Here is a 25,363-nt window from a genome sequence, read left to right on the forward strand (position 1 = left end):
GCTCTGTGGAATTTTCCTCTTTTTCAGTCAAAGGCTTACAACGTCCACGCTAGAACCAATGGCACAGTGCCTTATTTTCCACAACTTCTCACATTCTTTTTCATGTTCCCTGAACTTGAAAGGTACACAAAACTTAACATTTAAAATTATCAGCAAACTTTAAGAACAAAGACTTCTGTGTCAAAAGATATTCCTTTAATCCATATTTAATGTAATTATGACTGTCATGACATTTAGAATTTGATTGAATTGTTGTGTGCTGGAGCTTAAAGAATGGAAAGCAGGCAAGAACTTTGTATCCTTTGCAACTACTGCATTAAACAAAAAAAACCCCTTATTTTAAATTTTTGGCAGTAGCATTTGGAATATGAATAGAAATGCTCTTCTGTCACAGAAAAAGAAAAAAAAAAAGGGGGCCACTCCTGCAATAAATACTTTCATATGGGCTCAGGATTTTCTGCAGGATTCCGTTGCTGGGTTATGACAATAGTTTTATTAAATTGCTTTTGAGATAATTGAAAATACTTGGCAGAATAATAATTCAAAATGATTGGATAAAATTCAGTTTCTAAGCTAACAATCATAGGAATTCAGTGATAATGATGATTGAATTTGTATCTCAGTCTAATAATTTATTTTGAGTGTTCTATTTGCTAACATTCATATATGTTTAAGTAATAACTTGATGGCTAAAATCACTTGTGTTCTTGTGGGCCAAGAATGATTCGTATCTTCACAATGCCCTAGATTTCAGAAATTATATCTATGTTCAGTAATCAAGCTTCATATTTCCTTTGCTTTTCTTTTTTTGAGAATAAGGATAAATACGCAAATTTTGCTTTTACTTTACCTTACGCTTTGATGATGCATGAATGTGTACGCTGGTACCCTAGGACCTGATTGAAGGTGATTGATAAGCAGCAGAGGTGCTTAAATGTAAAATACCTTCCTTTTAGCCCTTGTCTCTTTAAGGTGACTGCTTCTAGTTACGTGAGAAGTTGAACAACATTCATCTCCTTTCTAAGACATGCTCTTACCATTTTCTTCTTCTTGAAATGACTCTAAGCAACTGATTCTGCTTTCAGAAACAGTTTCCTATTTGCTTAGAAACAGTAAGAAGCAGAACCAAAGCCCTCTGGACTTTGCAGCTGCTGATGTTCAGGGTGACCCAGGGAGCTTTCTCGCCTGTCCCTTTGCTCAGTCCCCCACTGCATCACTGCAACAACTGCGCCGGGACAAAACTTGCACTACTCTACTCTTTGTTATGTTTTCTGCCTTTTCTTTTAATGCTTTGCATATATCTCCCTGGGGAAGAAACTATTTTCAGTTTCTTCCTGCCCTGACAACTTTCATTTTAAACAGCTGTATTTTAACTGTGTTTTCAAAGTCTGTAAAGTGCTTGCTAAAGGCGCAGGTGCTAAGATCACTTGTCTTTGCACTAGAGTCCAAGCTCCTATGGTGTCCAGCTCCTAATACTATCCACTCATTGCTGAGAGAGTGAGCACAGTCTGTAGAAATACCTGGAAATTAAGGTGTTTCTGAAAAAATACTTTTGCTATCTAAGCCACTTCTGCTGCCTCTCACTGGAAACCCTTACATCTGTGAAGAGTGGAAATGAGGAAAACCTGAAGGAGTGTAAATCTGTGAGGAATGTCAGTAGGAGAAAATTCACTCCATGACCAATAGAACCTAATTAAGGAGTGAAGGGGAGGAGGACCCTGGCTAAAAGAGGAACAGGAACAAAGCACTAGGTGTTGAAAGGTACTGATGGCAAGGAGATTTAAAGGGGAATGGGTGAAGAGGGGCTCAGTCACTGTGAAATGCAGAGGGGAAAGGTGACGGGGAAGGTGGCAGATGGTAGATAAATAGGAGAAAGCAATGTCAGAGAAATAAAAATCGTGTAAAAATGCAGCTAAATTAATGCAGTTACATGGCCTAATTTGGTTTTGTAGCTGAAGATATGTATTTTTATAACATCAATTTTCTGTGGTGAGCAATCCTCTTTTTGCAATGGTAACGGTGTGTGCTTGCCAAAGGCAGGACAAACAATGCCTACATCACTTCTACTTCCAAAACAATAGGGAATGTCAAAACATTAATATTAAAATTTTGTGTCATTGCAAACAGCTTATTTTATAGCTTTCTGAGATATGCAGTGTATGATTAAACTTTGGATGTGCACTTTTGGCATTAAGGTGTCAACAGCCAGCCCAAGGGTGGGACTTAACAGTACCTGCAGCTGGGACCATGTTTCCCTGACCTTATCTAAGCTTTCTGTGCTTGCTTGACACCCAAGGAAAACACTGCAAGGCTCTTTTGGCTCTTTCCCAAAAGAATTAGCTTATAAGAATGTACTTAGCAAGTCTTTAATTTCTTTTGTTTTTACAGGACCTAGAAAAGAATTTTCCCCCCTCTCTGGAAACTCAAGGCATTCATGGTCTGAATTTTATTTGTAAAACTAAGTGTACAGGGTTGGGTGTCAGATCAATCTGATCAGAATCTGATGCTGGTTATCTTTTTTCCAAGCAGATATCCAAGCCACCTAAATCTATTTTAATGCCTTTCTACCTATTCCCATATCCCATGCTGTGAAAATATCACTCCCATCATTGGGAAATACTCTTTTAGCTGAAGCTGGGACTCTGCAGATTTCAAATGGCAGCAGAGGAGCTCTAGGTGTGGTGTGTTTGGTTGCTGTGGTCACTATTGAAAGCAGATGTGGCTCCTGTCCTTTCCTGTCTGCTACTTCTGCATTGCAGGGGTGGGAGGGAGCACCCAAGTGAGACAAGGGCTGCTTTTTCAGGACAAGAGCTGCTTTTCCTCGGTAGCAATGCTGACAGAAATGGATGTCAAAGGACAGGCTCAGTGAGTTGAACCTGACAGGCTCTGGCAGTGTTTTGCACTGGCAGGGAGTCAGGAATCTCCCACAGGAAGACCCAGGTTCCATTTTCTAAATATTATTCCAAAATCCCCAGCAGAGTATTTGTGAATAACATGGCTCTGGTTTTCTCTGGGGCATTCCTATTCCAGCCATGCAATTCAAAACACATTTTGAAAGAGCAAGAAAGAGGAGAAATACATGAAAGTGGTTTAGAATCAATGTCTGACCATTTTTGCTGTGTTTAGATTTCTTTTAGTAAATTTCTATATACACATCCAATAAGGAAGTCTCCTATTTTCAGTTCTGAAGTTCAAGTAAAACTTCAGGTTTTTTTATCTTTTTTAATCTGTCACTGGGAATTCAAAACAGAATTTTAAAAAAACATCAAACAAGAAACCTACACTTAGAGGGAACTGAAAAGCAGGAGCACAGTGTAGCAAGTCCAGACATTAAAAATCAGGAGAGAATATAATATGCTCTGTGCAATGCAGCTGTGGCTTAATGCTGATTTGCACATTAGGACTAGATTAGCATCACTCAGATGTGACCTGCATATTGAGTAACTATCACAAGTATGGTACTATTGATGAAAAATGAAACTGCATGGTATACTTCAGATCTAATATACCACCCTTTTGTGGTTTTAGATTCTACAGAAGTGTAAAGGAAGCGCTATTACTTCTAAATTTTTATGAAATGCATGTAATTTAGTTTCCTATAAAAGTTCAGTTGGATGCTCAATATGTTTATTAAACAGAATATGATATTACCATAAAAATGATTGTTTTTTAGCCACTCAAAGGCAAGAAATGTTCAAATAAATGACCATATAAATGTTGATTATTTTTATTATGAAGGCAGTGAAATTGATTTAAGGTGTTGTGGCCATCTTATCACAGATTTTGTGGCTATAATGCCTGCATGACTCTGAACACTTTAAACTTCAAAAAGACCTTAGTATTGATAAATGTTTGATTCACTTTCAAATAAAATGCAGTTTGCATTTGACATGAAGGATTTTGTGCAGGACGGCTCCCTAAGTCATTTCATATTAGTTCAGTGACAGACTTTAGGATAATCACCTTCTGCAGCATTTTCCCAACATTTGACATTCCTCTTTGAAAAAATTAAAAAGATGAGTGTCCTCAGTGGAAAAACAGTAAATAAAGGCATTTTGTGCCCACATCTGGTGGGCTGGTGTTTATATCTTTGATAAAAGTGCAGTCTGCTGGCTGCAGATCTTGCTTTCCAGGGAAGCTTCCCTGCAGTGCTGCCTAGAAGTGGGCTGGCACTACCTCTGGATTTTGGCATATCTCACTGGCACAAAACACCTGTGCTTCATGTGCTTAAGGTGTCCGTGCCATAGCAGGGGTTTGGAGCAGGCTGGAGGAGTCACACTGTGAGAAGAAGGGCTTGTCTGGGAGTTGTGAAGGGTGAGATGGGTAGGTTGGGGTGGCTCCCCTTGGGCTGCCCTCCCTTCCTTCACAGGCACTTGGATGTGCCTTCTGTAACTGGGATGGAAGAATTTCTCAGCCTGTGCAAAGGTCAAACAGTAACTTGGGCCTCTCTGAACGTGCAGGGGGGAAGCTCACTGTGTTCTCATGTCAGATATCGCAGTGTTGCTTTCTTTTTTATCTGCCAGGCTAGAAGGAATTCACACTTTTCCAGTGATTCCTAACAGATCTCATAGCAAAACCAGGTCTGTATCTAAATGTCCATCTAAGTTTTGCAAGACACACCGAAACGCTGCACATGTATCATGGGATCTGCATGTGTGCATGGGGACTCTGTGCACACACACAGTGGCAAACTTGTATTTGCTTTTTAAAGGTAAACCTGAAAACCTGTCACTTCTATTTAGTCACTGGGCTTGTTCAAGTGTTTTGTTTTAAGAGTTTTGGGCTTAGTTTTTGATTCACTGCTGTGTACTGATAGACAGCCAGCTTCTTTCTAGTGATTCTGAGCTCAATGTCTAAAGGTGATAAAAGGTGATATTGAACTTCTGTTTAGACTTTGCAGACAGCAGTAGAAAGAAATCATATGCATCTTATAACTGAAGGATAAACTGAAGTGCAAACCCTCAGGTTCTTGCAAAAGATGGTTAACAGGAGCATAACAGCTTCATGATTTTTGGGATTTTTGAATTCTGAACATCTCTACACAGAACAGGAGATCCAGTTAGGGAATCATGCTACAAGTCATGTAGAAAGAACCTCAGATTTTCTGAGGGGAAATGTCTGACATCTGGTGACTCTTGTATATTGCTAAGGTACCTCTACTAAGGCTGTGCTTTCTAGAACACACCATGTAGCAGATAAGGAACATTTGATTTCTGGCATGGTACTGATTTCTCATATATTGGGCCAGGAGAGTGGGATAAAAAACTTGACTTGATTTAATTACTTTTAAGTTAATATATGTGTTAGCTTGTACATAGGAGAACAGCATCTTACAATTACCCAAATAAGGCTATTAATGATAGCAAAATATAGGTATTTGAATTTTTTTTTTAGTATTGTCATAATTAATTCTCTTTCAAGCATGCAGATTTATCATGTTGACAATCCTACTGAACAATTCAATTAAAAATATATAAAATTTGCAGGAAAGTTTCTACCAGTGTGTGAGACCTGTCTCATTTTTTCTATAATGATATAAAAAATGTATGTTGCTCATTGTATTGCACGTATAATGCCATGTTTTCTGCAGTGCAAAATAATCTTTAAAGATATTTTGAAGAGACTACATAGTTTGGAGAACAAACTAGCAAATGCTTTTGGTTTTAATCATGTTACTTTTGTACCGCAGACTGTCGCCAAAGGTCATCCATTGTTCTCCTTGCTTTTTTCACTTGTGTTTTGAATAGGTTACTGCTAGCATCTGAAATTACTTCTCAGTCCACTGCTGCTGTACAGCTTTATTTACAGAGCCACAGGAAGCCACCACATTCACCCCTGGCTTTACCTTCCCTGCCTCTCATCCAGTGATGGAGACTACAGCACCTTTAGTGATCCAATTTATAATGAATGCATGGGGCAGTAATCAGTGTGTATTTGACAGCTTTGTTAGCCCTACTACATTACTATGAATTGTTGGTAAAGCTCAGTTTTACTCTGTGGCCATGGTGTACCTGCAGGGTCATGAATCATGTTGAAGCACAGAAGCTCTTGTTAGCATAAACAGCAGGTATAGCTCCTGGTTCACCCAGGTAACAGTTCTGTTGAGCAATGAATTGCCAAGTAAACATAACTCTGCAGTGCATAAATGCACCATAATTTTACATTCAAAATAGATTTTGAGGAACTTATAGCTACACAAACGGAATTGTTGGTAGAGGAATTGCTGCAGATCAAGGAGTCATTTTAGTCCTCTCTCCTAATTAGTTGCAATCAATTAAACACACATACAAAAAATTCTACAGAGGTCAGGAAAGGACTTTGTCAGATTTTTCAGGCATTGTTTCTCTTAACTTTGAGTGTAAAATTCATGTACAATTCTGTGCCGGTGAATGTTCTTAATAATGCAAGTTTTATGAAAAAGCTTTTACATAAATGATGGCTTTAAAATATTTCTATTGTTAAAGACCCCACAACCTCCTCATATTTCATGAGGTGTCCCCTGCCACACCTGTGTGCTGATGGCTGATTATATCTGCCCTTTCTCTGGAGTAGGGGAAGGCTGGCAGGGATTTCTTTTTGTAGGGGGATTCCTCGAGTCAGAGGTTTAAATCAACCCAATAAAATGCAAAATCAAAGAAATTGATGACGTGTGTATAAAGAAGGAAAATTTCAGGTAAATACACTTTAAGGAGTACAATCCTCATGCTGAAATACACCTGACTGAGAGTTCTTATGCAATATTTGCTTACCAAGAAATGAGATCCACTCATGCACAGTTTTTCTACAACCACAGCAGATTCAGGCATTCCAAACTGAGGTGAGAAAAAAGACAAGATTATTACAATAGTATGAAACTTGACATTTGTAAACAAACTAATATTTCCATGCTCAAATACTCAGGGTTGTGGAAATTGTTATACTACTTGACAAGGATAATTAGAAAAAGCATATTGAATAACTCTAATGCTTAGGCAGTGACTTTAATGTAAGAGATAAGACACAACATTGCCTCTTTCTTAGGAAGAAAGATTACAGGGGATAAGGGCTAGTGAAATTGTGAATGGAGTAGACAAGAGAAATGAAGTAGCAAATGTCATATATAAATGGAGCAAGGAGCCTGTGGGCTTTTTAGAAACAGGTTAAAAGGTATCATGAGGCAAAAGTTCATCAGTAGCCATGTCATCATCCCACATGCCTGTTTACCAACAACCTCTGTTTGCTCTGGTGGCTGCTTGGCTTCAGCACCAGATATTTGGGCTGTGTCTTGCACTTGTCATGATGATGGATATTGCTGGAAAGAATTCAGGTTCAGAAACAGGATTTTTTTTCTGTAACATGATTTTTAACAAACTTGATGTTGATTATAAATGAAAATGAAGTCAGAATGCCTAGAAATATTACATCTTGAGATAGAACTAACTGCTGAATAGTAATTTGGAAAAAAATGGACACATTGGATTTTCTATTAAAAAATTGAAAAGACTGGATCAGGGCTGAAGATGGCCTAAAAATCTACTTGGCTTAGTGTGGCATTTAAAAGAAATTAACTATTATGTATGAAAAGTGGCAAAAAAATTTAGAAATATTTTTTTAAGAATGTACCACTCAAAATGGGTTTTAGTATTTGTAATACTTAGATATAAATGTCTGTATCAGTAGTGACCAAATCAGATGCTAACAGAGAAACATTAGTGCAGTAGGTTCTTCTTATAGTTATGTGCCTTTCCTAAGACAATTCTGTATTTCTAAACTACTTAAAACTGATCATGCTTAAATATTCAATATGTGTTTTATCTACTTTTTGGTATGAAAATGTCCAGACATATATTCATATTTTTTTGTTATGTTATCTGATATGCCTGGGTTTATAATTTTTTTTTCTACTATGATTGGGAGAGTCCTGCTTGTTTGCAATATGGAATAGATCACAAGTCAAAGAAGAGTGCTGCTGTGGTTGTTGGACCAGTGGTTGTTTGTAGATTGTGTTAATTTGGTATCAGTTGCACTGGTGTTGGTGGAGAGGCAAAGAATCAAGGCTATGTTCTCTCTGTTTCTCTTGGCTTTTGCCCAACTATTTCTAGTTTCTACCTCTATCTCCATTTACTGGTTTGATGAGCTGCTTTTGAGCTTTGCCTAATGCTATTAATCAAATTTTAGTGTAAGGGAAAACTTGTTCATGGTTAATGCATCAGGCAAGTGGGTGTCTTGGTGCTGGTGTTTAGTGACGACCATGCAACCTTTAATTTTCTTGAGATTGAATTAATTTTTCTTACAAATACGTTAAGATAAGTACTAGGAGAGGGACCAGGCTGGGACATGGCAAATGGAGGCCAAGTAGATGAACTCTGAACACAGCATGGAATATTTCAGTGTTGTTGCAATTACAGCATAGATGCAAGATGACAGTGAGGTACATCCACATGGCTAACAGGTCTCCATTACTATCTTAATTTATTTATGAGGGAAAATTCAAAATCTGTGTGGTTAATTATTGTATAGTAGTTAAGGTATTGATTCAATACAAAATGCCTTTCATGAGGCTGAAGACACTTTGCAGTTAAGAACTTTTAAGAACTTACTTTTAAGAACTAGTTCTTTTTTAAGAACTGTTTAAGAACTTTTGTATTTATGTCACAGAAAAATCTATATAATTAAGAATTTTAAATTTAAGAAAATACCAGAAGTGCATGGTACATGTGTATATACCCATTTTACATGTATATTGTGGCATCAAGATGAGTATACCTCTTCTAGAAACCCAGTGTTAGTCACAGAACAACCTTTCCTGAAGGCTGATGTGTTGTTTTCTGTTCAGTGCTCACTGCTTGTCTGTCTTGTGTATCTGTACTCACAGTATTCAAAACCTTCTCTGAAGCCAGAATGATTTTTTAAAAATCTGAATTGTTCAACAGCACTCTTTATTGTCTAAGTGCTTCAGAAACACTAATTGCTTTTTCTGAGACCGCTCTCTGACATGAAAATTTCATTTGTAAGGGGAGTTGAGGTGCATGAGAAATAAAACTCACTCTGTGTCCAGTGGGTTTTGATACCTAACTACAACTGTTTAGATCTAAGATATAAATATCTGCATAGTAAATATTTTGCCATTTTTACCTTCTGAGCAGAGCTGCCACTGTGGTTGTAGCTCTTGCCTCCCACTGCTGCAAATAAAGCATTTGGGAAATATCATGTTTTTTTTCTGGGTGACTTGCATATCTTCAGGTAAAAGTGTTGTGCTGGGGCAGTACAGGGTCTGATATTTCAAGGCAGTATTTAATCAACAGTACTATGTATTTGTTCCCTGGTTTTTAGCCAGCCCTGGCCTCATACACCTTACAATTTCTGTAATGGTGTGGAATAATGCAGAAACCTGCTGGTTTCTCTGCATTGGCAGGTTTTGGGAATGGAAAAGGTAGCATGTGAAGAAGCAGTTACAGGCTATTGTGATGTATGTGTGAAAGATGGAAAATTCAGGCTATGGGGGTAATCCTAGTTCTGGCACATTTTGATACTTGTTTATGTATCCTTAACAGCTTTTTTTTATGGTTCATGCACATGTATGGCCAGTGTTAGGGTGGGGAGATCCAGCACAGCCCCCAGCAGTGGTATGACTATGGAAATGATGGAGCAGCTGGTGCTGAGGCTCTCTGGAGCCTGGCAGTGGGAGCTGACATCTCTGTCCACAGTGGCCACAGTCAAATGGCTGGGCCAGTTTTTGATGCACAGAATGGCCAAGCACTTAATGTGGTTATACTGTAGTAATAGGTTTATTTAGCCACTTTAATAAGGGTTGTGAGTGTAAGCATATGCATTAACAACATTTTATGAAGTTGTAAGACTCACTGTTAACAAGTATGAAGCCAGTAGTTATGGTGTGCCTGAAATTTCCCTGAAAGTCTGAGTTGTTGAACAATTGTTATTAATTTTCTGTCTTTCATTCTGCATAGAATTGCCGGGTGCTTTAAAACCATTCCAACTTCTATGAAGTAGCCTGATTTCCTTTAAGCTGAAAGACTTTGAGCTAATTAATCCTCTGAGTAGCTGTTCACAGGACTAAGTTCACAGCTTAGCTGATCCATTACCTTCATGGCATGAATTAATTCCATAGAAGAGATTGGCTTTCTCAGTGTGGGAACAGCGGTCCACCTGTGCTACATTTTCATTGTGAAACTTTTTGTGATTTTTCTGTCTTTTTATTTCTTTTTTAATTGTACATGAATAAGCATATATATTTATATATAAGCAAAATGAAAAAAAAATAATAATACAAAATGATAATTTAAAACTGTGGCCTACTTTTTTATGTGGCTACAAATGGAACTCCTGTGGGAAGATTTTATAGCATTATAATTTTCCTTGACAAAGATTCTATGTTCCTTCAGTTGAAAAGGATGAGAAACATTAATGACCATGAATTCTCACTGTTGGTGTAAAGAAGGTACTGGAAAAGATTGGTGCTCTTACAGTTAGAATTAGGATAAACACAAGAAAAAAAAAAGTCCAATATACAAAATTATATAGAGTAACTTGCGTAAAAACAAACAAAATGGATATAAAATGAGATTATATATCCAGTTGCAGAAATGGACTTTAGAAGTTACAGGCGGAACTCTAAAACCTGAGGCATAGTATTCAGTAATCTATAAGGAAAGATGTGATTAAAAAAAGGCTGTATCATGGAGGATATATTTTGTATATCTGAGAGGAGATTAGTAAGATTGTAAAAGATGTCTGAAAATGAGCTTGGAATACTTGATGCAATTCAGGTTATTTTAGATATATCAGACAGGACCTTGTAGAACAAAGAAATATACAAGCAAACAAAGGAATGACTCAAACTCTCCCCCCCAAAAAAGCTCAGGTACATTAAACTTAAACATCTAGCAACTACTGTGTGTATATATGCATTGAGAAGAAAAGATGAACAGTAGATTCTTATTGTCATGCTGTGAATTTTAAAGCTATACTCAAATATAAAACTAGATGTACTTTCTCTGAAATGATTATTTCTTCCCTGCAGGAAATAAATTTGGGCATGAAATACCTTTTCTCTTATAAGAAATATTTCTGTGAGAAACAATTTTTTGTATGGCTTCTAATGTTGGATATCTTAGCTTCTACCATGAATTAGATTTCTAAACACTCAAGTTATATTAATAAGTGACTAAACTATTTTTAGCACTTTTAAATATTTATGCTAGATGTAGGATAAGATACCTGGTTTTCAAGGATAAATCCAGTAAGTGTTTCTGCTAGCTGAATATAAACTGAACTCTCTAAAGTCTTGCATACAGATTCAGTACCTGTCTTAAGAGATCTGCAACTTGAAAAGCTGTCCAGTTCTCAAACTCCTCTTGAGATGGTAGTTTTGTGGTCATGCTTCTATCCAGGGAGAAAGACTTGATCTGCATGAGTAATACTGAACTCTTGCTTTACTGTTTTTTACTGATGTAGAAATCTGAGGAGGAAGTCTATCTTGCAACTTTTTTCCTGTTTGCTCACTTAAAGTGAACGCCTGTAAAGTGCAATTTAGGAAGTACCAATGTTCCTCTATGAGTGACTCCAGTATAAGGAAACTGGTGGTTATATCAACATATGCACATACCTGTCATTACTGAAAAAGTTGGAGCGTCTCATCTGCTATCCTTAAAATTTTCCTACATGTATTTTTACTGTCAGAGTGAGTGACAGGTCAGTTGTTGGCAGTGAATACCTTTTTGCTATTTTCTGACTTGGCAGAACACTGAATCTGGCAAAACTCAACTCCCGGTGTTTCAGAAAGAAGATTGAAACTCCTGCATTCTAAATTTGGCTTACTCAGAAAAAACTTCTTTCTTGATACTTGGCTGGCATATTATGAAAATATTATATTGAATTTCATAGTGCTTTGTGGTGTTCAATGCTTTATAATGTTGGCTGTGAGTTTTTCCAAGGGGGACGCTATCTTCCTGGATGACAGGAGGCAGCAACACTCTTTCCTCTGCATGCAGAACCACAAGAGAAGTAGGTGCATGTATTCCTTAAGAAATTTTGCTTGCCTAGTTTGAGTGCAGGAGTGATTTTGTCAGTTCATGTATTGTGAAGGTGGGAAGCAGCTGGGTAGGAGATGTGTGAGTTACAGGTTTAATGGCTGCTTACAGGAAACAACAAAGTAACAGATGGCATCAGGTGTGAAACATGAATAATGTGAAGTACAGATATTTATGTGGTACAGGCTGTTTGCTTACCGAGTAGGTGTAAGCAGTCTTGGTTCAGAACATCTCAAAGGCAAATTAAAAATAGTGCTTTAAGAATTTTGCAGTTCAGTGCAGCGGTACCTGCTCCTCCTCCTCCGACTGCCCATCAGGCTGGGAGCATTTTCTGAAGTACTGAGGTGCGAGGAACTGCTCTGGCTGCCAGCTGTCCTCTGCTGTCACCTTCCTGCTCTGTCTGGCGAGCTGCAGCTCTGCCCTGCCAGCTGCCCCACCTTGCTGTGCCCTGGCATCCTCCTCCTCCTACCCCAGAGCTTTCTCTCTGCTCTCCCTCAACACTAAATTTTGGCTATTTCTTCTGGGCTGACATTGCCTTAATTTGTGTTCTAGGCTCTTAGGACAGCACTCTTAGAAGGCCAGTGTTTATGCAGTCTGCCTTTCTCCACCGAATGAGGCAGATCTGTTTGGGAAGGTCATGCTCAGTTTTGTGCTCCTGAAGAGGGTGGTTCAAACAAAGGGATTGTAAGACTTGCAAGAAATATTTTTCCATTTTTTTTAGTCAGATTAAGCATAATGACAAGAGGAAAAAAAGCAACAGGGACATGGGGAGGCTCATCTGGCATCTCATCTCTTATTGATGATGTTGCCCTTGGCTTGGTCGATTCTGTGATTTTCTGTCCTTAAGTGTGTGTGTGACAGAAATGGAGGATATTGTCATGCACTTCTACTTGCTTTCCATTACCCTCAAGGGGATTATTTCAAGAATTGTTGGCTGGAGAACCCCAAATTTGATTACTGATTCTACTTAGTACCCTCATACATCTAGTTCCTCTGTGTAATATATCACCTTCCATGGCGTGATAAATAGGTATGTGCACTTGAACACATGTTGGCTCTGAGGGCTGTAGTGGGGGGAGTTCTTGAGCAGAATACTGAGGCTTCCAGAGTTCCCCAGATAAAGACAGGCCACAGAAATGGTTTATTTCCAAACTTTCAGTGCTTTCATAAAATTCTGAAGCAGGTTGTAGATAGTTGAATGTGAAACAGCACTAGCCTAGGGCAGGTCAGGCTCGCTTGCTACTTGAAAATTCCTTGGAGCTTCCTGGTCTGCTGTGAGCCCTGGCAGGCTTAAAAATGTATTTGGGTACGTGTGCAGAGAGTAATTTGCTATTTTAAAAACTTGTATCTCACTAGAGACATTAACACTTTTAATCTGTACTGTTTACAGCTTCACTCCTCCAAAAAAAGGTAGAAATCTGATTCTATATGTTAAGAAATTTCATTTTTTTGAGCCTTAATGAAAAAGGAAGTCTAGTACTTGAGTACTACAAAACTTCAGAGGAATCTAAATGTGTGCATTTTATACATCAGGTATTTTTCCTCTAAAGAGAAATTTGTTCCCATATAGAACCTGTGTATCAAGCGGAGTTAACACTCTTCACACTATATATTGGCAAAAGTTAATTTCCTAGAGTCTAAAATGTGCAAGCAAAATAAAGAACAAGTTTTTGCTGGCTACAGCTCCTTGGCTTTTTGTAAATTAAGTTCTCAATTTTTGATTTCATAGAGATAGTTAAAAAAGCAGTATAAAAACTGTTTCCTTGATCATACCACTAGCATTTCTTACTAAATGCTCTCTATATGCTCATGAACATAAGCCCTAAATGTGTTAAACTTACCTCAAAACTTTCAAAGTCAAGTTCGGCTTTGCAAAACCCTGTAGCAGCTGCAAGCAAATTGTTTTACTGGATGTAACATTGGAATACTGCCCTGGGAAAATATACTTGAGCAAAATAGGTCAATGAAATATTACTGTACAGAAAATAAGAACCGTTATCCCTGTTTGTTTCTTCCCATTTTGTACAAAAATAATGAAAGTAACATGACTTACCACATACTCATTTTTTTTTCTCCCAGGCACACATGTTGGAGTTGATTCCAAGTAAGTTAAAGGAGCAGTTTCTCATGTCTGCTCTTCCTCCTTAAACTGTCCCATATGTATTTTGTTGTTGTTAGTGTGATTGACAGGCTTGGCGTTCATGGTGGGTGGGAGAAAAACATTCTTAAAGTAAAATGCTAGAATATACTCATAGTCTAAATAAGCCTATAAAGAATGTTGGAAAATGAAGTCTTGCTTACAGCTATCTGTCTAGAAGTTTGATAAAAGTCTTGCTAATTGGTTTTGTCTTTTTTTCTTTTTTTCATTTAACAGGAAATAAAAATAGCAACATAATCAACAGAAATCACAGAGTCTGAAAGGGACCTGGAGAGATCTTGGCAGGGCTTCAGCAGAGAGGCAGGATCAAACACAAGTAGAAGGAATTGGGTCAGTCTTGGAAATCAGTTTGGTAACCCAATTTTTTAAACTGAGTTCTTGGGGATGCATCAGATTCACCACGTCCTTAAGTGGAACAGCAGGAAGAAGATCTAGAATAAATTTTTTTTGCTCTACTGCTGGAGGGAGCAAAAGGAAATGTCTGCTTGTAAGGATAATTGCTGTCTAAGCACCAGATGGGCTTGACTAGGACATCCTGCTGTTTCTGAAGGAGCAAACCCAGCTTCATGAGCATTTGTTCATAAGCAGCGCTATGGGAAACTCTTGTTAAGTCTTTTCCCTTTCAGCACACTCTTCAATTTGGCTGTATTTTACTGAAAAATGATGTGTCTAAACTGGTCTCAATATACTGTTTATCCCATGGAAGGCAATCTCAGTAATATCCTGATAGGCTTTAGGACTATGCTTGTTGTGCAGCACCCATGTTATTAACAAAATCCTGAATACAGTTAAGACCAGGACAAACTCCTGTGGAACTCTACTTGAAATACTCTTTGTGTTTGGAAGTGATTCACAGGATATGTTATCAATGAGAGTCAGACAACCTCTTACAATAAACAGTGCTTCAATCATGTTTCTCTAGTTTATGTGGAACCTTATTAAAAGCATTGGTGATAAGGGACTTTGTGCCCCTTGTCTAGGTAGCTATCACAATGAGGAAGGAAATGAGACTGATTTGACACAGTTTGTTCCTGAAAAGTCAGTTTTTACTGCAGAAACAATTTATAGGCATATTGAGGCCCAACATTTGAATTGTATATTCATGAGAATTGAACTTGGGCTGACTGTTCTCTAGTTTGCTCTCCTCCTTCCCCCATGGCATTCAAGGGATGATATTTGCCCTATACATATACAAGGTATGAAAATGCACTTCCAGAGTCTTGAGTTTCCTTGGTGAGTGAAGTAGATTGTTTTTTATGATTTTCATAAGTCAATTAAGGAGTTTTTCAGAGGCCAAAGAGAGCTACACCTGCCTAAGTGCTTCATGGATCTTTGCCAATCTCCTTATTTTCTGTCACAGCGTTTTCCTCCGTCCTTGTTTCTGTGAGACCATTCAGTGCTGTAGTAGGGAGAATCACAGGACATAATATATCCATGTTTGTCCAAAAGCTGTGAAAATCTTCATGTTATGAAATGGGCACGTGGGTTTTTTCCATGTCTGTTGTTCTAGTTTTGGTATGTGGCATTTCTTGGGATCACAAAAGACTGAGATCCAAAGAAGCCTCAAATGGAAAAAATTTGAAAACAAACCTCAGACCCCCAAAAGCTTGCTGAGAATGGTTAGTACCATTGCTACACCAAGGCTGTACACTGATTTGGAACCTATCACCTTTAAATCACATCCACTATATAGAATTTGCTCCATACATATCCCCTTTTTCTTTATTTCAGTTATTCTTCAATCCATTTCTGGGGCATGTAGTTTCAACTGAATTTTAATTATTGCCAAATGCTGGGGCATTTTGTTTGCATGTTTTGTCACAGAGGCTGGATATATGACAAACCCCATTGTCTCAAGGACAATTGCTCTTTGTGACCTTCTGAAATCTTTTGATATGGCTTTTCCTTGTTAGTTTGACTTTCCCTTTGGTTCTAGCAATAGATTCAGCTGTTATTCTAGAGAGTTTTACCACAGTGAACCATGCATTAAAAATGTATTCATTCTCATAGGTGTTTGTTTGTAGCCTGGATTTTGCACCTAGTTTTCTTTATCTTTTCAAAAATTCATGTTTTTAACTATTACAATAAAATATAACAGTAATAAAACCACAATCTGCCACAAAAGTGACATTGTTCATTAGAAATTCTCTTTGATTTTTTTGAAGGCTGGAATTGATGCTATAGTGCTTGGTTGTGATATCCTTTGCAAGTACACGGTATTCTTTGCTGTTTAACTGAGCCACTTTTTTGATTATTATTCTTTTGAACACGTTGGTAAAACTTGCTGTCTGTTCCTCTAGATTCATATGCTGCCTTGTATCGTTTGCATTTGGACTTTATGTAGTTTCTTTATAAAACCTTTCCTTTGAAATTCGTCTGTGTTGACTCTTCTGATAAAATATAGAAAAATGTGTATGAACAGCTTTCCATCTGGCAACATTTTTATGCACTAAAACCTAGTGAGTAAATTTAAAAACAGAGAATCAGTATTATTTCAATGTCTTGCCTTACTTAAATAAAATTCCTAGGCAACATAAATTTGAAATGCTGTGGCTGATGCTTGTTTTAAATTTGTTTTTAATATTCTCTGATGGATTTTGTTAGTATAATGAATTCTTGTTCAACCACTATTGATTTTTTTTGAGGCTTGGGCATTGATATATGTAGAAAGTATTTTACCATGCCTATGACTCTTGCTATGAAATAAACGGAAAAATGTCAAAGTAATACTTCAGCTCTTAGTGGGCATCATTGCACAGTATTTTACAGTGGAAGATCTCAACAAAGTTGACCCCGTTGGTGCATGTATATTGTGTAGTGTGGTGCCATGGTGTGTTATGATACTGTATTATATTATGATATGTACGATACTGTATTATAGTGTGTCTGTGATTCTGACATGCAGGTTTCCTTCAAAAACTTGCACCAGGTGAGGTCCTAAAGGTCAGAACTTCAGCTCTCCTTATTTAGAACAACTGAGATAAAACTGGATTGGATGGGGGGAACAGGACACTGCAAATCCAGGACCTTTCTGTAGAACAGAGGGAGGTCTGAGGGAAACTGATTAAATGTTATAGAGAGGAGGGAGAGTCTGAGAAAAGAATCTTCAATGTAAAGTTGTTTGGGCAAGGTACTTATTTCTTGTTGTCCCAAAGACAGCATGGGGAAGGAAGGAAGGAAGGAAAAGAGCAAGAAGTGATTGTTTTGGGAGGACCAAAGGGTTCAGGGAAGCATGCTATTCACTATTCAAGAGGGATGGGGTGGAGCGTCCGTGTCAGCTGGCCAGCATCCAGATATTGTTTGGACCAAAAATAAGCAGACCTTCTCTCTACTTCCAATTAGCAGACCCCTGAAAAAGAAATTGGGAAAATGAAGTTCTGGGCCTGTTAAATAAAGGCAGACAAAAGGAGGAATTCCAAAGAGGAATAGGACTTGAAGATAGATTGAGAAATAGATAGAAGTTAGAGAAATTGAAGAGACTGACAAAGGGAGAGGGTTTTAGAAGTGGAAGGGTACAAAAAGTAAAGAAAAGGAGAAAGGAGACAAGCTGTACAAATAGAAAATATTTCTCAAGGTTTTTTGTTTCATAAATAGGGCTTTTATATGTCTTATGTTCTTAGCCTGCTGACATAGATAAAATTTAATGAGCAGAGTTTATTTGACAGTCAACAAAGAATATGATAAAATCTCAATAAAAAGGACCTTGAAAGCTGAGAGATCTATTTTTTTAAAATTTGGACTGTATTTGTGGCGATATCAAAAAGATATTTCAAGAGATACTTTGTTTCTGTTTATTAATTTTAAATGAAAAAACTATCGAGAAGCAAATGACTAGCTGCTTTTGAATTTTTCCCATTTGACTCACAAAACTTACACTCAGTAATTTCATAACCTTTTATTCTAGATCTGTTTTATTAGCTTGCTTCTGTTTATCATTTAGGCAATGGTAATGTAGTTGAACACCTATCACCATGGTATTAAGTGAAATTACATATAGGTAAAATGCTCTCATGATTACAGGAGAGGTATGAAAGGAACTCTCAGTGATGGATTGCTTCCCACACCAAATGTGGAGGAATCTTCTATTGTTATATGCTGAATAAAGCCAGAGTTTGGTGTGCTTACATCAACTTTCTTCTCGTTTTTCTTCTGAACTTGCTTTTGTCAACCTTTCTCCTCCCATACCTTTAGTATCTCCAGTTCCATTGTCAGACAGATACTCAAGAAAAACCACGAATTTTCTCACTTTGCACAGTGCCAAAGTGCCTTGTATTAATCAGTGACAATACAAAGTTGTTTCTGTTTATTCTCTCCTCTTTTCTAAAGCCAGCAGCCATCCTAATAATGTTGGTTTCTTTCCAAGGAAATATGTGTTGCCTATTGGAAAAATGCTGGGGGGGAGACTTTGCTGTACCTGGTGGAATTAGGGTAGTGGTTGACTGCTCCTTATGTTGGCACCATTAAAGTGGAACTCAAGATGTTTTGCTACTCCTGGGGAATGTACTAGGAAATATTGGACCAATATTCATTCATATTGGAAACTAATGGAGGACACTCCAGGGGCACTTCTCTTGTGTGTTGTAAACATTCCTCTGATGAGCTTTCTGGGGTCTGGATATGAGGTGTTTGGTATGCATCCATCTACTGACAGCATTATAAATATTGCATTTCTGACCTTCAGATTTTTTTCTTTTGATCTCTGGTTAAATGATATATTTGCCAGTTTGACATTGCTGACATTCTGTCTGTTTGGTCTAGCATTGTTATACCACGATTCCTTGTGATCCCACTGTCACGGGAATGATACATCTCAAGTGATGAATATACTTTGAAGCAATGTGTGGAATAAACACACTGCCTAAACTGCATTTATAAGAAGAGTTTTTATTGTAAAATTCCCACTTGAGTGTACAGTATAAATGATTTGCCTAATGTCAATGTGTTTAACACTGCTGTTTTATCAGATAGTTTAAAGGAGGATAAACTACTATTTGGGTGGATAGTAAGTGTCTTAATTATGGTTTTAAGCATATTTCCTCTTACTTTTGTTTGCCCTTGCACTGTATTGTGCAAATCTGCATTTGCAAGACAATAAACTGAACAGTAGTGGGAATAGAAGCTTCCTGTTTTCCCTCAGTGATGAATGCTTCACTTCTCTAGAAATATTATTTTCTCTAGAACTGGTGAATATTCACTTCTAGGGGAGTGAACCATAAACCATAGGAAGTGAGAAAGAATAAATGAACACAAAAATTTGCACACTACTGTAGTGTTTTTCTTATGCTTCTTTGAGGTTTCTGAAGCAGTCATATCTTAGAATTCATGCTTGTTTTCAAAAGTTGATTGGAAGTATGATGTGAATAAAAACTTGATAATGTTACCAGCATTCCTGTTAAATTGAAGTCTGTTTAGATTCAAGTATTTTATGAAAAGTCAGTGGGAGTTTTTTTACACATAACCTTCATGTCCTCATTCCTTTGTTATTAAAATGAAATGAGAACTTTAAAAAAAAAAAAAGTTGACAATAAATGTCAGGCTGATAAAAACCTTCACCACTGACCTTCAAAGCAATGAGATTTGACTATGATATGGTTATCCACTGAGGCCAGAAGTTACAAATCAGATGATGCAGTGATGACTTTCATCCTCTGGAACGTACATGTTCTGCATAACTTCCCATGCCTCATTTGTCAACTCTTTTCCACTGTCCAGAGCATGATCTATTATTTCTCTTTGCAATTTTGCATCTCTCCATTGCTGGCAGTCTTCAGCAGACAATTGAATTCCCTGGCAATTCTCTCCTCTAGGTCGACTGTGCCCCAGTTCATAATGCTTCTTATGCTGTGCTGTACATGTGGTTGGCACATGTGAGTGCAAAAGCTATGGGAACATGCACTGGCCTTGATACACCTGTATCAACAAAATCAGTTGGAATGGCCCATAGCTTGTAACAGATTAGAAGTTATTTAATGTCCTAGTAAAATTGCTTTTAACTGTGTTCATCTCTGCTCTTTCCTGTTGACTAGGGTGGCTGACCTTTAGTTGGAATTTCAGGTGCAGAAATAATTTTATTGTTTAGAGTTAACATTCTGTCACAGCATGTGCTGCAGGCACTCTGATCCAGTGTCCCTGTTGTACCACTGACGCGATGCCATCAGTGTTGCTTCACTGGCCAGTTCAGCTTTTGGATTCCTACTGACAGTTTGCAGGGTGCTACGTCAGCTTCAGGTGTGTCTTTGTCTCCAGTGTTAAAGTAAACTCAATAACATGCAAGGGACAATAACTATCAAGTAATTTTCAGGTTGCCTCACAATCAGTGACTCATTAAATAATTTCTTTTTTTACAGGGGATCTTACCTCTTTTCCCCCATAATTTTATCTATCAAGACTTCATAAATAATTGCAGATCCAAAAGGGAAGCTTGAATTGAGGTATTGAAAGATTTAAGTGTCTTAAGAACTGAGGTTCTACTCTGGATGGACTGAACTCAGGAACTTCATGATACTATAAATAATTATTTTCATCTGCCTTTTTGTTCTCCTAACAGATGAATTGCACTCAGCTCTATTAACTCTTGCTGTTTCTCACAGTGTGCAAACCCCTGCAAGTCAACACTTCTGTAAGAGCAGAACAGCAGGAGAGAAAGGCCAGAGAGAATACAATAATTTTTTTTTGTGAGGGTTTTCTTAGATCAGTCTCCTTCAGATTTTTTATCTGTATCTGAGGAGACCTGAGAGCCCAGATATTTGCTTGTCACACTAAACAGGCTCACCTGCACAAGTGTGGTTAAGGGTCTCTAGGAAGGTGAGGAACATCCTAGGAGGGATATGGTGGCCAACTTCGGCTGTGTCTCTGAAAGACTGGCTTTCACCCTGCTACCGACACAAACTGGACTGAAAAAAGACCAGACCCCTCTGTTTGATGTGAGCCAATATATTAATTCATAAGTATTGCCTTCCTGCCTCCTATTTTTTTTCCCCTGAGTTTCTGTCAATTTTTCTGCTTCCAGAACAAACTGCCAGTGGGAGTGGGGTGTCTCCCCCTTCTTGAAAGATTAGAAACACCTCAAAAACAAGGTGATTCTGTTGTGGAAAAGCAACTTTCTGTGTCTGTTCACCCTGTCTGAAAGACAGACCTTTAATATTTATGGTGTTTAATTCTCTAACAAAAACATCCTTAACTGCACAGCCTATAACTAGAAAATACATTTACAATTAGTTCCCAATATGAGCTCCAGTTTTAAAGCCTCAAGAGTTTTCTGTGCTACTGCATATAGAAGAATCTTAAAACAGCTTCCTTTTAAAAGAGGATTCTGTTCAAATATGATCAGTCTCAGAAAGAGCAAAGTTGAAATTTAGCATTTCATATAAAATTTCTGTGCTATTTGATAGCTTCAGAATAGTAGAATTTAGGAGAATTATTGAATAACCGTGCCTGTTTCAGAAGGTATCACCTCCTTTAAGACTTAGTTGTGAAATTTTTGCCTAATAGAGGAACTTTAATTTTTGGATTTAACATTATTTGGAAACTTGAAAAGCAAAATCAAGTGAACTTCTTGAATAGAGATGACACCACCCCTTTTGTTCACAGAGGAGATTAAAGCAGTACTGGAAATTATTTGTCAAATGTTATATGGAGTTTCAGTATTTAAGATTAATTTTTTGTGAGGGGATTTTAGTAGGGTTTTTGCTAATTTCCCCAGGTTTTTTATTATTTGTATTGTTTGCACACTTTGAGTGTTCTGATAAATGTTCTAAATAATTTTTTTTTTTTTTTACATTAACTCCCTAACTCATAAACAGAATATGCTGCAGAAACTTGTTAATCTGGTTATTGTGTTTAGATACCTAAACTGCAAATCCATTGCAGATGAACCCATTCATTTTTATAATGGAATAAACAAAGATAAAAGCACTTTCGGGAAGGTTGTCTTTTAGTGAACTGTTTTATTGGGATGACCCCAGGAGCACTCAGTTAAAGTTCAGGGGAGAAGAACTTGAATCAAATGAAGTGCTGTTTATTTCCAGAGAGGATCTTAATCCTTAATATGCTTTTCTTAATGTTACAGGATCTTCTGGGGGAATTTGTTGTTCTTTGAAGTTGCCAGATGAATTCTGAAAACTTTGCAAGAGAACAGAGCCCTTTTCTGGTGACACAGCACAAAGGAGGTGAAATTATATCACTGTTAATGAATGTTTTTCAGCACCTTTTGAGAAGATGACTTGGTGTTAAAAAGAAGTGAGGAGGATCAATGGTAACTATTCATTTTACTGTTTGAGCAACAGTAATTTCAGATTAAAAATATCAACACTTTCTCCTCCTCAATCATGATGAGGACACAGTAGAACAGGGAATGTGTACTAACACAAACTGCACTGAAGAATAAGCTATTACAGTCAGTTATAGAAAGTGAGTGACCCAGTGTGTTTTCAGTCAGTAACAGGGTGAAAACAGAAACCAGGAAAGACTTTCTGAACAGTGAAAGGCATTTTAAGTTGAATAGATTTTAATCTAGGGCAGCTGATCTTATAGAAGGTTTAACTAGTAAAGCTTACTTCTAAAAGATTAGCACAATGAGGTTGCAAATCCATTTTGAAGTGGAGTGCTTGATTTGAAGAAACGAGTACTGAACCTGGAGGTGAAAGTTATTCTCACCAAATAGACATAGAGAGTAGGTGCCAGTGGCCACATACACATGCTGTACAATTTTTTCCACTTCTTCAGGAAAATGTAGTGAATACCATTTTAATTAGTTTTAATTTCACTGTTCTACATTTGTTTCTTACAGGGTTAACAAATATGATTTCAGATAAGTCATTGCAGTAGCAGATCTCCTAACTCCTAACTCCTAATGCTTAGATGTATTTACTGTCCAGGGTAAAATCCAATAAGAACAAAACACTACTCAGAAAATCCTGATTTAATAAATTCTCTTCCTATATATTTATTCTATATTCTGAGATTTAATAATGATAATCAAAAATGTCTTTCAAAGCAAAACAATGAATAACAATCATCAGTTGCAAAAATCTGCTATCACAGATTTACTCAGTGAAATGAAAGAGTTTCTATGGGTGGTAATACTCTAGACTTATCTTAACTCTGTTGCTATATCTACAGTGCATGGAGGAGGTGGTAGCATTTAGTAAAGAGAAATAAATACAAAACACTAGAATGTCATGTTGTAGCAGTCCATAAGGGGGAGTATTCAACTGCATTGAATCCTTAGAGCTCAGGAACAGAGAAGGAAGGAGATCTAATGCAAAGCAGTTGATCTCCTGTTGACAGTGAAAAGTAATATCCTAAAAGAGGAGTTTGGCCATTCTTTAGACTCAAAATAATTTTCACCCCATGTATGCATAAAATCAAATAACAAATGTCTTACTGACGCAGAACTAGTATAATTAAGTTTTCAAAAATGGAGGGGTGGGGTTTTTTTGTTGCTTGGAATAGTTTCTTCTTAACTGCATGGTTAATTTATTAAATTTGTTATATTTATACTTGCAGAATGAATGTTTCATTTTCTTTCCCATATTCATGCAGGTTCTACCTGTAATTTTACCATAGGTAGTTGATGTAATTTCATGTTGATGTTGTTTACAAAAGGATCTTTTATTGTTACTGCTGTAACTGAGATAGGAATCTAGCCCACAGTACACATTCATGCAGGAGACATTTGCAGCTGTCAGGGTTGGCAGCTCATTGGCTTGTTTTGAGATCTGTGGATAAACCCAGTGCAGATTAATGACAAGATACAGGATATTTTTTTTTTTTTTTTGATAACTGACACTTGGTATCAAGGGGGCTTAACATGACAGTTGACTATTAGTTTATCCTGGCAAATTTTGTGTGCAAGGCAATCGAGTACAGCCATGCTTTGGAAAGAAAATGTTGTACCTTGCCTTTTCTTTGCGAATCTTCATGTTCTTGTGAAATGCTATTTACACAATTTAAGCAAGTCATAATTATCAAAGTTGGATAGAATTCTTAATGTTCCCCTATTTGTCAGCAGTAAAAATACAAGGAATTCAGAATTTTGTGCTGTACTAATGTGCAACAGCCTCTCACTGAACCTTCATGAACAAAATATTGTACTAATTCTAGAATTATTTTCAAATTCATTTTTATTGCAACCAGCATATGAAAGGCAGATAACTGTTAAGGTTTTACCTTTTTGTTTGTCTGCCAGAGCTGATATTCCCCATATGAATACATCATCTTGTAAATGGAAGCTGTGTTATGATACCCCAAGTCCCATGACTTCGATACACTTTCTGGTGAATAGATGTTTGCTGATTATATAACTTCAGGACTTAATGTTTGCTCAGTTAGAAATGAGCTCTTTAGTGAAGATTTTATTTGAAGATGATCTGCAGTCATTGATTGTAAGCCTAATGGATTTTCTCTCCACTTTTGGATTGATTAAACAGTGATTTCTGACTTAGACATTTGGGAGTAAGTGATATTGAACACAGACATTTCATGTATGCTTTTATGCCTTAGTAAGCCAAGTTCAAGAAGTGTGTCAACAGTAATTGGAAACAATACCTTTCTCTCTATCAAACCATTGCTGAAAATGGCCAAAAATACTGAAATTTGTCTTAATGAGCCAGAGATAATAGTTCCATTTTTAGAAAGGATTACTTTTTCTAGAAATAAGTTTGTGTTTAGAGGAAACAAGAAATGTGTTCTCAGTCTGGAACAGTAGTTATCACTTCTTTCTCAGATGAACTATTTGGGTATTTGATGTTCCTTCCCTTCCCCAGCAAAAACAGTGATCACAAGAGCAGGAATTTTAGCTGAGCTGTTCTTAGCACAGAATTGTCCTCATGTAGCAATATTATCCCTTTGTGTTGAAGTAATTAATATAAATTGTTCACTGAACAATTCCTTCTCCATTTCAGTTTACTGTTCAAATATTTCTGGATAAAATATTGCTAGATATAACACTGAAATCTGGCTTTAAAAAATTATTAATTTCCATTTTATGGACAGTATAATCTACTTACAAGTTTCAAATAAATTTATGAGATTAGGTTAGAAGAATTTATGTTTAGAACAAATCACATGAAGAAAGAAATGAAACCTCTATGAATAGAACCAAAGTTTATGTGAGGGGTCATAAAGGTCATATGTCCAGTGAGACTGGACTTGTTGTGTCTTAAAGACATGTATC

The 25,363-nt window shown here is 37.1% G+C and overlaps 1 long non-coding RNA gene across 1 annotated transcript in view; it reads right to left on the reverse strand.

Annotated features, from left to right (window-relative positions):
* LOC131580152 (uncharacterized) overlaps window positions 1–11,401 on the reverse strand; it is a 28,276-nt gene extending 16,875 nt beyond the window's left edge. The window contains exons 1-2 of the long non-coding RNA XR_009277828.1: window positions 11,304–11,401; window positions 6,750–6,812 (exon numbers count right to left, since the gene is read on the reverse strand). This is a non-coding gene — a long non-coding RNA (uncharacterized LOC131580152). The remainder of the gene's footprint in view (window positions 1–6,749; window positions 6,813–11,303) is intronic.
* Window positions 11,402–25,363: the final 13,962 nt, after the last annotated feature.

The sequence above is a fragment of the Poecile atricapillus genome, chromosome 6 (assembly GCF_030490865.1).
Source record: "Poecile atricapillus isolate bPoeAtr1 chromosome 6, bPoeAtr1.hap1, whole genome shotgun sequence".
NCBI lineage: Eukaryota > Metazoa > Chordata > Aves > Passeriformes > Paridae > Poecile > Poecile atricapillus.